Raw genomic sequence first — 12,074 nt, 5'->3', positions numbered from 1 at the left:
TGCCAATAACGCAGTCAGTCGATGAGCCCACTTCTGGTTTGGGTTCACTAAAGCCTCCCCAATCTATTCATTCTTTTCCTATCCATTCATGGCTAAGGATACTAATGTATTCTGAGTGGGAGCACCCAGGTAAACAGTTTTTTCCTCCGAAAAAGTTTTCAATACTTTATACTGTGGAGGAAGAGTTTTATAAGAAATGGGGAATTCCAGCAATTGACGCTGCTATATCCTCTGTAAATAAAAACCTGACTTGTCCAGTAGACAATGCTCATATGCTTAAGGATCCAACGGATAAGAAGTTGGAGTTCCTTTTTAAAAACTATATTTCTCTCGCATGTTCAGCCATCCAACCTGCGCTGGCAGCGATCGGAGTATCTCAGTCCTTAAAGGACCAGTTTATAGAGGTACTCAAAGTTATTCCTGATCAGCAGGCCCAGGATTTGGCTGGAATATCAGAAGCGTTGTGTTTTACAGAAGACACTATGAAAGATTCTATTCTCCAGGCCTCACGGTTCATGCTAGGGCTGGTACATGTGCGTAGAATCCTATGGTTGAAAAATTGGTCAGCCGAAGCGCCATGCAAAAAGCTCTTGGCCAGTTTCCCTTTTCATGGTGGACTGTTGTTTGGAGATGATCTGAATAAGTATATCCAAAGAATTTCTAATGGGAAAAGTTCCCTTTTACCGGTTAAGAAGAAGTTTAAGCATTTTTCTTTTAAACGTGCTTCTTCCCCAGTGCCAGGGGCATCAGCCTCCAGGCAGCCACGACAGCCTCCGCCGTCAGGTTCAAGAGGTAAACCTCAGGGTCAGTCCCAGGGCCAAAAAAAAGGACCTGGGGGAAGAAACCCACAAAACAGAATACTAAAGCCTCCTTATGAATAGGCGCCCCTGCTCGCTCGAGTGGGGGGAAGGCTTCTACAGTTTTCAAAGGTCTGGCAGGATCATTTCTCTATCTCTCTATATCTAGGTTACAAACTAGAGTTCCGAGAGTTCCCGTCTCCTCGTTTTCTCAGATCAAACGTTCCCAGAGATCCAGTGAAAAGGAAGTCTTTTTTTTTTTTTTTTCTTTTTAGTTTTGGATCATCTCTTGTCTCAAAGAGTGATATCGGTGGTCCCATTGGAACAGCAAGGTTTGGGGTTTTATTCAAACCTGTTCACGGTTCCAAAACCAAACGGGGATGTCAGACCCATTTTAGGTCTCAAAGATCTAAATCGGTTTTTGAATATCCGTTCTTTTCGCATGGAGTCAATCTGATCAGTAGTCTCCATCCTACAAGGGGGAGAACTTCTGGCATCAATCGACATCAAGGATGCTTATCTCCATGTGGCGATTTACAAGAAATTTCTACGCTTGAGGTGGGAAATCTTCAATTCCAGTTTGTAGCTCTACCTTTCGGTCTAGCTACTGCACCTCGAGTGTTTACAAAGGTCCTGGCTCCTCCTGTAGCCAGGATAAGGGCTCAAGGTATAACGATACTAGCCTATTTTGACGATCTACTCTTGATAGATCAATTGGTAGCCCGCTTAACCCAAACTTTGGTCACCGCAGTCAGCTACCTGGAATACCTAGGTTGGATTCTCAACCTAAAGAAATCCTCCTTAAAACCATCAAAGAGATTGCAGTACTTGGGGCTGATCATAGATACAGCTCAGAAGAGGGTGTTTTTGCCCCAGGAAAGAATCAGTTGCATAAAGGAACTGATTCAGTTGGTCAAAACAAAGAAGAATCCTTCTATTCGACTTTGCATGAAATTGTTGGGAAAGATGGTGGCTTCTTTCGAGGCCGTTACTTATGCGCAGTTTCATTCAAGACTGCTGCAAAACAGTATCCTGTCAACTTGGAACAAGAAGGTCCAAGCTCTGGACTTCCCAATGTGTGCCCCCAATGTGTGTCAGATATCCAAGAATCTTCAAAAAAGGGAAATCCTTTCTACCAGTTACATGGAAGGTGGTAACAACAGATGCCAGCCTTCTGGGCTGGGGAGCAGTCCTGGAAGAAGTGTCTGTCCAAGGGAAATGGTCCAAATCAGAGATGACCTTGCCCATCAATATTCTAGAGATTCGGGCAGTATCCCTGGCCCTGGAGGCCTGGACATTCAGACTACGGAATTGTCCTGTCAGAATCCAATCAGACAATGCCACAGCAGTGGCCTATATCAATCACCAAGGGGGCACGAGAAGTCGTGCGGCCCAGAAAGAGGTGAATTATATTCTTTCTTGGGCAGAAAACAACATTCCTTGCCTATCAGCAATTTTCATTCCAGGGATAGAGAATTGGCAGGCGGACTACTTAAGTCGCCAACAATTGTTCCCTGGAGAAGGGTCCCTTCATCCCAACATCTTTCTGTCAATATGTCAAAAATGGGGAGTTCCAGACGTGGAACTGTTTGTGTCCAGATTCAACAAGATCGACAACTTTGTATCAAGGACAAGGGATCCGATGGCATACGGAACAGATGCCTTGGTCTTTCCATGGGATCAGTTTACACTGATCTATGGGTTCCCTCCTATTCTGCTTCCGCGTCTTCTTCACAGGATCAAGTAAGAAGGGAAGGAGGTGATTCTGGTGGCCCAGAAGATCTTGGTTTGCCAAGATCATAAAGATGGCGGTAGGGGACCCTTGGACCCTACCACTGTAGCTAGACCTTCTCTCGCAAGGTCCGGTATTCCATCCTACCTTACAGACGCTAAATTTAACAGTTTGGCTATTGAGACCCACATTCTAAAGGACCATGAGCTGTCAGCTTCAGTAGTTTCTACTCATATGTCTCCTGGTGTGAATCCAGGGGTTGGCACCCCAGAAAATATGTCATAGGTAGGATCCTTGAATTCCTACAGACGGGATTAGAAATGAAGCTGGCCTTGAGTACTATCAAGGGCCAGGTGTCAGCCTTATCAGTATTTTTTCAAGGATCACTTGCTTCGCACTCTCTGGTTCATAACTTTATTCAGGGGGTAACGTGGATTAATTCCCCAGTTAGGTCACCCCTGAACCCTTGGGACTTAAATTTAGTCCTGTCGGCTTTACAAAAACAGCCTTTTGAGCCAATTTGAGATATTCCCTTGGTCCTCTTGATGAGGAAAATAATTTTCTTGGTTGCCATATCTTCTGCAAGAAGAGTATCAGAGTTGGATGCTCTTTCTTGTAAAGAGCCATATTTGATTATTCATAAGCATAAGGTTGTATTGCGGCCTCATCATCATTTCCTACTGAAGGTAGTGTCAGGTTTTCATTTAAACCAGGATATTGTTCTGCCTTAATTTTTTCCAGAACCTCGTTCTATGGAAGAAAAGTCACTACATTCTCTTGATGTGGTGAAAGTGGTCAAGGTCTATTTGAAAGTGACCGCTCCGATTCGTAAAACAGATGTTTTGTTTGTGTTGCCAGACGGCCCTAAAAGAGGACAGGCAGTGTCGAAATCTACTATTTCTAAATTGATTTGTCAAGTGATTGTTCAAGCTTATGGTTTAAAAAGGAAAATTCCTCCTTTTCATATTAAAGCACACTCCACCAGGGCTGTTAGTGCTTCTTGGGCAGTGCATCACCAAGCCTCCATGGCTCAGATCTGCAAGGCCGCAACTTGGTCTTCAGTCCATACATTTACCAGATTCTATCAAGTAGATGTAAAAGGTCATGAGGATATCGCCTTTGGGTGCAGTATACTGCAGGCTGCAGTATAAGTCCTCTAGTCTCTTAGTGCCCTACTTTTGTTGTGTCTCCCTCCCTTCAGTTGGCATTGCTATGGGACATCCCACATAGTAACTACTATAGCTCTGTGTCCCGTGATGTACGACAAGAAAATAGGATTTTTATAACAGCTTACCTGTAAAATCCTTTTCTTTGAAGTACATCACGGGACACAGAGGTCCCTCCCTTCTTGGTATACACGTGTATTGCTTTGCTACAAAACTGAGGTACTCCCAGCAGTGGGTGGGGTTATATAGGAAGTGCACTTTTTGTCTTAGGGTGTGCCAGTGTCCATCACCTGAAGGTGGCCTATAACCCACATAGTAACTACTATGGCTCTGTGTCCCGTGATGTACTTCAAAGAAAAGGATTTTATAGGTAAGCTGTTATAAAAATCTTTTTTTTTTTTTTTTTTTTTTTTTTTTTTTTTAATTTGGCATTTCTTACTATGGGGGCTACAAAGGAAGTGGTTCTTTTCATTCAATGTCTGTTTTTAGGTACACTTGTCATTTCAAGTGTCATACATGTAAGTTTAGAAGAAGCTTATGCATTTATAACATTGTGGGAACATTTTTTTATTCTTATTCCCAGTCTGACAGCTGCTTTTATTGGTGCAGTAGTAGATTGAGACCGGACGTCTGGTTGTTTGGCTCTGGTGCAGATTTAGTATGTAATGCTGTGTTCAAACCCTGCTAAAACCTAAATGATCTTCTCCTGCAAATAGCAAACCACAATTCTATTAGCATTTCCATAGCGTCTGTGCTGTTTTAGTAAAATTGCTTGTCCTGGGGCTGCTCAGTCTGTGTAGTCCTATTATATGCGAGACACAAAGAAGCTGAAGGCCGGTAAAAGTCCTGTCACATCTTGCAGTGTAGTGACCGACCTTAAAGCTTCATAACATCCCTTGTTCATTTCTGCTGAATGTGCACTGAGGTAGGTAAATGAATTCAGAGTACTGGTGGGCGTATGATTCCTTTGTGACCTCATTCCTGTACCATTTGTTTCCCAGCTTGTACCAAGCCAAAGGGTACATTTCTCTTGGTTTTACTTCAAATCATTTTCTTTTCTGGCTGCTGAATTGACAGCAATTGTTGAACTGAGCAGTCTGGGATTTTATTCATGTCTTATACACTTTTGGCATTTAGCTAATACCACAAGCAAAAAAATAGAATCGGGTTGTTTTATTATCTCATATAGCATGTTAAAATTGCTTTTCTTTTAGGCATGTATTGCAGCAAAATGCTTTATTACGTTGAAACTACAGTCATTTGAAATGTATATATGTAGTTAGAAAACATGCAAAATCAGGATGCTAACTTTGTTAGCGCATGTGTTCAAAATAAATAATTAGCTTGCTCTTCTAGGATTGTTAGAGGTGTTGTAGCAACTGACAGTTTTTTAAAATGTTATTAAAATTGTGTAAAAAAAAAAAAAAAAAAAAAAAAAGGATTTATTTCTAAAATGGAATTAATAACATTTTAAACCTATCCAGTAAAAATTAATAAAAAAAAAAAACATTGTATCCGTGTCTTGTGGACCCATTCACACCTATCTGACAGCTGTAGCTAAGCAGTTCCAAGTGGATAGCTTTCCTCCAGCATTGTGCTCAACATGCACTGAGCTGCTGGTGTTGAATAACTGGACCATTTGGGCAGCATGCATTGAGCAGAAATTCCCCCAAATCCTGTCCATCATGAGAACTAGGTCTGGAGGGGCTGAACCTGAATCTATACCTGTACAATGGACTTTGTGATAGAAAGAGATCAGCACCCACATTGCCTGTACCTGCACTTTGTTGTAAGTGAATTGCAGAAGGTTCATAAGCTAGGTTATATCGCATTGTGGCATCCGTGCATAAATATCTAGATGGGAGATTATTGGAACAAAATGTATTGTATTTTAAGGAAAACTGCATGTAATCATATGTTGACATGTCTTTTGTTATCTGTGTCTAAATACTGAAGTATTTGTGTAATTAAAACAAAAAAATAAAGATTGGAAAGTTTCCTATGTGTGGGGGATATACTTTTCCTGGAAACCAATTCTTTAGAGAAATACATAGGCTATTCTGTTCTAGGTCAGTTACTCTGCCTATATTGAAGCTATTGGATTAAAAAGCCAATGTATTTCTCTCATGAATAGTTTCCTTTAGTGCTGACCAAATAAACGCATCAATTGTCAGGAAATTTTCACCATTCTCACCCTGCTTTTGATCACAAAATTGAACTGGCTCAAGGCAAGCTACCTCTAACATTGTCACAATTTACACTGCAGTTTTGCCCTCTATCAACCAGGTTTCAGTTACAAGGGTCTCCCCAAAACTGGATCTCCTGACAGGGAGACCCCTATCCCTTAAGACTGACATCAGAAGTAACAGTGATCCAGTCTCCAGAGTTGAGGGGCCTATCAAAAAAAAAAAAAAAGACTGGACTCTCATCTACCTCTCCACCGATCCCCAAAGCCTGGCTGGGAGAAGAATAGGCTGTCATTGGGATCATTGCCTCCACTGCTGGAAAAACAAAATCGCTCCTCATTGGCCAACACACCCAACGTATGACAGAAATACAAGGATTCATAGTGCCTGGGAAACTTGTACCTTCCCTGGCCTGATATGAGCATCATTTGGCAAGTTTGTTTCCGAATCTGAATAATCTCCTCCCCCAAAATAGTATCCCAAGGTAGTATAGGGATTGTGCTGACTCTCTTGGTAATATATGATCAAATTAACTAGGCAATGAGTTTGCAGAACTTGATCCCAGTGATGAAGAAGCTGACTTCTAGTGCTGGCTTAAAACAGGACAGCCTTTGATAATAAAAATTGTAAAGCTTCTAATGATTAAGACATGCCTCTATGGCCAGTAGGACCTTTCAAAAAATGTTCTAGGTCCTGAAGCTAGACCAAAAGTGAGACACCCGGACTAGTAATGCTTTGCCAGAACAGTGGATCTCATTAAATTCTGATGGCATTCTGCTACCGGCACGTGCGGATGCGCATCTGCAACGTCAGTGGACTGTGCTGTATTAGAGTATTCTTCCAGGCAGGCTTTGCCAGAACAGTGGATCTCATTATTCTGATGGCATTATGCTACCGGCACATGCGGATGCGCATCTGCAACATCAGTGGACTGTGCTGAATTAGAGTACTCTTCCAGGCAGATCTATAAGATTAATATCCCAGTCTATAGACATGCGTCACAAAACTGGCCCTGCAACCTTCTACCCAACTCGCTTCCTATCATGTGGCAGCTGTCCTAATTTCCCTGCAGTAACTCTTTAAATAGTTTCCTCTAGTAGTCCAAGGACAACTTCAACATTTCTAAAACCATTATAATGGCATCCCTGTCCACACTTTTGTTTAGTGCAGTTTCCACGTTACATCCCAGTGCATGCCTTTTGGATGTAAGTGCCACTGCTGGCTTGTCTACTATTCCCACACTGGTGAAGATTATGTTTAAGCCAGTACCCATCCTGCAATCTATAGCAGCCCTGAGGGTCACAGAATGATTCAACTTGGCTAGTGACATATCTGGCCAGCCCCTGCAGAGCTTTAGGCTCTAAATGTGTTTGTCTTTACTGAATACAGCTTTGAAGCCCAAAATTATTTATTTTCTTAGCCTAGCCCATTCCTCTTCTATCATCTGAAATAAAGGCAACTCATTCTTTTAGGAGGGTTATTTTTTTTGAAGATTTGCAGTTGGGGTCAGATCATCGTCCCAGTTAAGCCCCTTTCACACAGGGCGGATTCATTGGACGGACTTCGCTAGCGCATCGGAGGATCGCTCCATTGTTCCCCACTGAGCAGGCAGACGACAGGTCCATCTCTGCTCACTGTACTGAGACTGACCTGTCAGAGCCCTGCTGTTCTCTATGGGGAGATCGGATGAAAACAGACCGCCTGTGTGAAATCTAAGTGATTTCTCAATAAAATAAAGCATAGAGACATGGATGGAAGTTATGAACAAGACAGAAAATAATTATTCTGAGGGGTTTGGAGTAACCCCATGGCTATGGGTATGCTGACATAAGGCTAGGAAAGTATGTTATAAACACATGCAGTAGCATATGGCGAAAATAACATTTCTACAGTGCCTTGAAAAAGTATTCATACCCCTTGGAATTTTCCACATTTTGTCATGTTATAACCAAAAACATTAATGTATTTTTTGGGGATTTTATGTGATAGACCAACACACATAATTGCGAAGTGGAAGGAAAATAACTGGTTTTCAATTAAAAAAAAAATACTTTGTAGAACCACCTTTCATGCAAATTACAGCTGCAAGTCTTTTTGGTGATGTCTCTACCAGCTTTGCACATCTAGAGTGTGAAATTTTTGCCCATTCTTCTCTGCAAAATAGCTCAAGCTCTGTCAGATTGGATGGAGAGCATCTGTGAACAGAAATTTTCAAGTCTTGCCACAGATTCTCATTTAGGTCAGGACTTTGACTCGGGCATTCTAACACATGAATATGCGTTGATCTAAACCATTCCATTCTAGCTCTGGCTGTATGTTTAGAGTCATTGTCCTGCTGGTGGCAGGTGAACCTTCGCCTCAGTTAAGTTTTTTGCAGACTCTTACAGGTTTTTTTCAAAGATTGCCCTGTATTTGGCTCCATCCATCTTCCCATCAACTCTGAGCAGCTTTCCTGTCCCTGCTGAAGAAAAGCTTCCTCACATCATGATGCTGTCACTGCCATGTTTCACAGTGGGGATGGTGTGTTCAGGGTGATGTGCAGTGTTAGTTTTCCGACGCACATATCGTTTTGCTTTTAGGCCAAAAAGTTCAATTTTGGTGTCATCTGACCAGAGCACCTTCTTCCACGTGTTTGTTGTGTCCTCCACATGGCTTCTTGCAAACTGCAAACGGGATCTAAATTGTTTTTGCAGTGTGTATTTATGTATGTATGCATGTGAATACAGTTTTGTTCCTAAAACATAGATAAATATAGCACTTGCAACTGTGCAAAAATACAAATGACAAAATCAAATAGTCCAAAAATCATCTAATAAAGACATTATATTGCAAATGTTTTCCCAATATAATAAAGTGCTCTTGTTCTCCAATCTGCTTAAAAGTGCTGATGTGCTCCAAATAAACTTAACCCATGATGTGACCCACACCCCTCATGTATCCCTACTCACCAAGGACCCCCAGCTTTTGAGTCTGGGGGTCAAACAGGTTTAGATCTGTTAGGGAATGGTGGGTCATAAGGGTCCAGTATGGATCTCCCCAGCGTGGCTCTCAGACATTCAGGATGCTCACCTAGCCCAGAATAAAAGAGGGAACCAATAGTGAAGTACTGTGAAGCTGCTGTTTATTGTGCAATAGTAGAAAGATACTTACAGGACAAAAGATAAAAATGGGCATGTACGATGCAAGGAATCTTTCCGGGAACACTGTAACGCTGGCGTTCCACGTCACTTCCAGTTGCCGTGGAATGCACGCTGGTTATGGCGTTCCCGGAGAGATACCTTGTATTGTACATGTCCGTTTTTATTATTTGCCCATAAGTATCTTTCTACCATTGCGCAATTGAATGGCAACAGGATTTTTAAACCAATACCTTACACAATTTAGACACATTTAATTTTTGACACAGTATATGCCATTTCCATGTTACCCTATGAACTTTTCAAGGTTAAAGTGTTATGCTGGCCATACACAGTTTGAATCTCGGCTGGTTCCTGCTGAACCGGTCGAGATTTGATCCATTAATGGGCAGGCTGAATGTCCCAAGTTGATCGATCAACTTTAGTACAACCAGCCTGCCAGATTCTCTTACAATTATCGCTAGTGGCTGCTATAGCCGCTAGTGATAATCATTGTCTTCTCCCAGCAGAAGGAGAGATTCTCCCCGAAAGGAGAGATTCCTGTGTCAACACTGTCTGTGTTGATGGGAGAATCGGGTGAATTGGGTGAATTTCTTTCCTGCAACCACGCTCCATGTATGGGCCTGCCTTACTAAACACAGGACCCTGCATTCAACTAGATCTGGTCTCCCACAGTACACAGAACATGGAAATGCAATCATTTTAGTAAATATAAACTGCTAAATACCTTTTCTCATCAGCAGTATATAGCAGTCTTGCACTTCTATCAGTGTCCAGCCGAGCACTGGTTAACCACTTCCCGACCAGGCTTTTTCTGGCACTTTTTGTTTACAAGTTTAAATATTTTTTTTTTCTACAAAATTACTTAGAACCTCCAAACATTGTACATTTTTTTTTTTTTTTTTTAGCAGAGACCCTATGGAACAAAATGGCACTTGTTGCAACTTATAACGTCACACAGTATTTTTTAGAAAAAGATACATTTTAATAAATTAAAAAAAAAAAAAAAACACACAATGTATACTCCATTTTTTTTGTAAAACGTGAAAGATGTTACGCCGAGTAAATAGATACCTAACATGTCACGCTTTAAAACTGCGCACACTTGTGGAATGGTGACAAACTATGGTGCTTTCAAAGCCTTTGCTGTTTACCTGTTTAGAGTTACAGAGGAGGTCTAGTGCTAGAATTATTGCTCTCATTCTAAGCTTCGCAGCGATACCTCGCGTGTGGTGCGAACACCGTTTACATATGCGTGCATGACTTATGTATACGTTCGCTTCTGCGCATGAGCACGGAGGGATAGGTGTGTTTTTACTTTTTTTTTTTTTTTTTCTTATTTATTTTACTTTTATTTTTACACTGTCCCTTTTATTTATTTAATTTTTTTATCACTTTTATTCCTTTTAATAGAAATAAGGATGATAGGTCCTCTTTATAGAGAAATCTGGGGTCAAAAACATCCCAAATCTCTTCACCTTTTAAAGCATAAGATCAAAAAACAATTTTGATTTTTGCTTTTAAAAAAAAAAATATTTACTTTCAGCCTGGACCAGAAGTGATGTCATGATGTTGCACCGGTTCTCCAATGCCATAGTCTATCAAAGAGTATCTACTCTCTGATCGCCTATGGGAGCAGCTGGCCACACCGTTGGATCATTTCTCGAATGAACTGGCAGAAACGGTAAGCCCAAGAAACCCCGGTGAGCGGTGCTCATGAGCCACTCGGAATGCTTTCATAAGAAAGCCAGCCGCCGGCTGGAAAAAACATTAACGGGAGTTATGGCTGATATCTTCAGCCATAATCCCGGTAAACCACTTGCAAACCACAATGTATATATATGTATTGCGGTCGGCAAGTGGTTAAAGCTTGAAGGAGGAGTTTGCATTCTCCACTGACTGTCCTATGAGGCTGCATAACCCCTGACCCTCTGTCTGTCCTGTTCCTCCAAAAAAAAAAAAAGCCTCTCTAGCAATACACACCAAACTGAGCATGTACAGAGCGCCTCCTAGGGCTTTGTTCTATCAGCAGATGGATAGGGGACAGTAAAAGAAGGTGGGGGATCAGAGATGACCGGATCAAACAACCTTTTTACACAATGCAGAGGATTAACCCCTTAGGTTTCATAGTGAGTATAACAAGCATGATTTACTGCACATACAGACTGATTTTTACCATTGTGGGTTTAGTAATACTTTAACATCTCAGCAACCAATACTTTTATCATCTAGGAAAACCACTGCAAACAGTGATAAACTGCAACATGCAGAAATGTGACGGTTAAAGGAAATAGGACAATAACTGAAGGCAAACATATAATAATACATTTAAATTTAGGTCCCATTTACAGCTGTGCAATGCATTGTGTGATAGCATAGGGCTGTCCTATGCATGACACATGCTCCAGTGCTTTTTTTTTTTATATGAGTCTTGCATATTTTGGCACTTATTTGTGCATTTTGTTGCGTGCCAAAACTTGCATTTCTGTGTGCTTTCCTGGAACGCCAATGTGTGTGTGGGACCTAAACAATATTCTTATTCCCTACAATAAATCCATGCACATTCATTATTTAATGGTCCTGTAATCTACAGTGTTTTTCATAAAATCTTTTCTTACTGTGTTTTTCTGCCTCCTTGTAACATCCTGTATGAGCTTTCAAACCTCTGCTTTTCCCTTTCATTTCTGTATGTTTGGAATGAACAGTGCATCTTAGTTGTGGTCATGCACGCTGCTCTATGTACACTACACATCCTATAGTCCAGCCCTCAAAAATTCCACTCGCATTTTGCGAGTTAATTTTGAGAGCTGGCGAGAAGGGCTGCCTGGGAGCAGGGGGGGCGAACCCCACCGATCACAGAGGGGAAGAGAGGAGAGCCGCAGGCTGGATGATCATTTCAATAGCTGTGTGTTCCCCCGCCGTGCGCCATCACATATGCCCCTCCTCTTTTTCAAGGACTATGATACAGATCACCCGTCCAATCCTAGGACGGGTGACATGTATCAAAGTTTCCGGACAAGGGGAGGGGCTTATGTGACAGCGCATGGCGGGGGAAC

This window comes from Aquarana catesbeiana, linkage group LG04 (assembly GCF_042186555.1).
Source record: "Aquarana catesbeiana isolate 2022-GZ linkage group LG04, ASM4218655v1, whole genome shotgun sequence".
NCBI classification, from domain to species: Eukaryota; Metazoa; Chordata; class Amphibia; order Anura; family Ranidae; genus Aquarana; species Aquarana catesbeiana.
Note: the sequence above shows the minus strand (reverse complement) of the source record.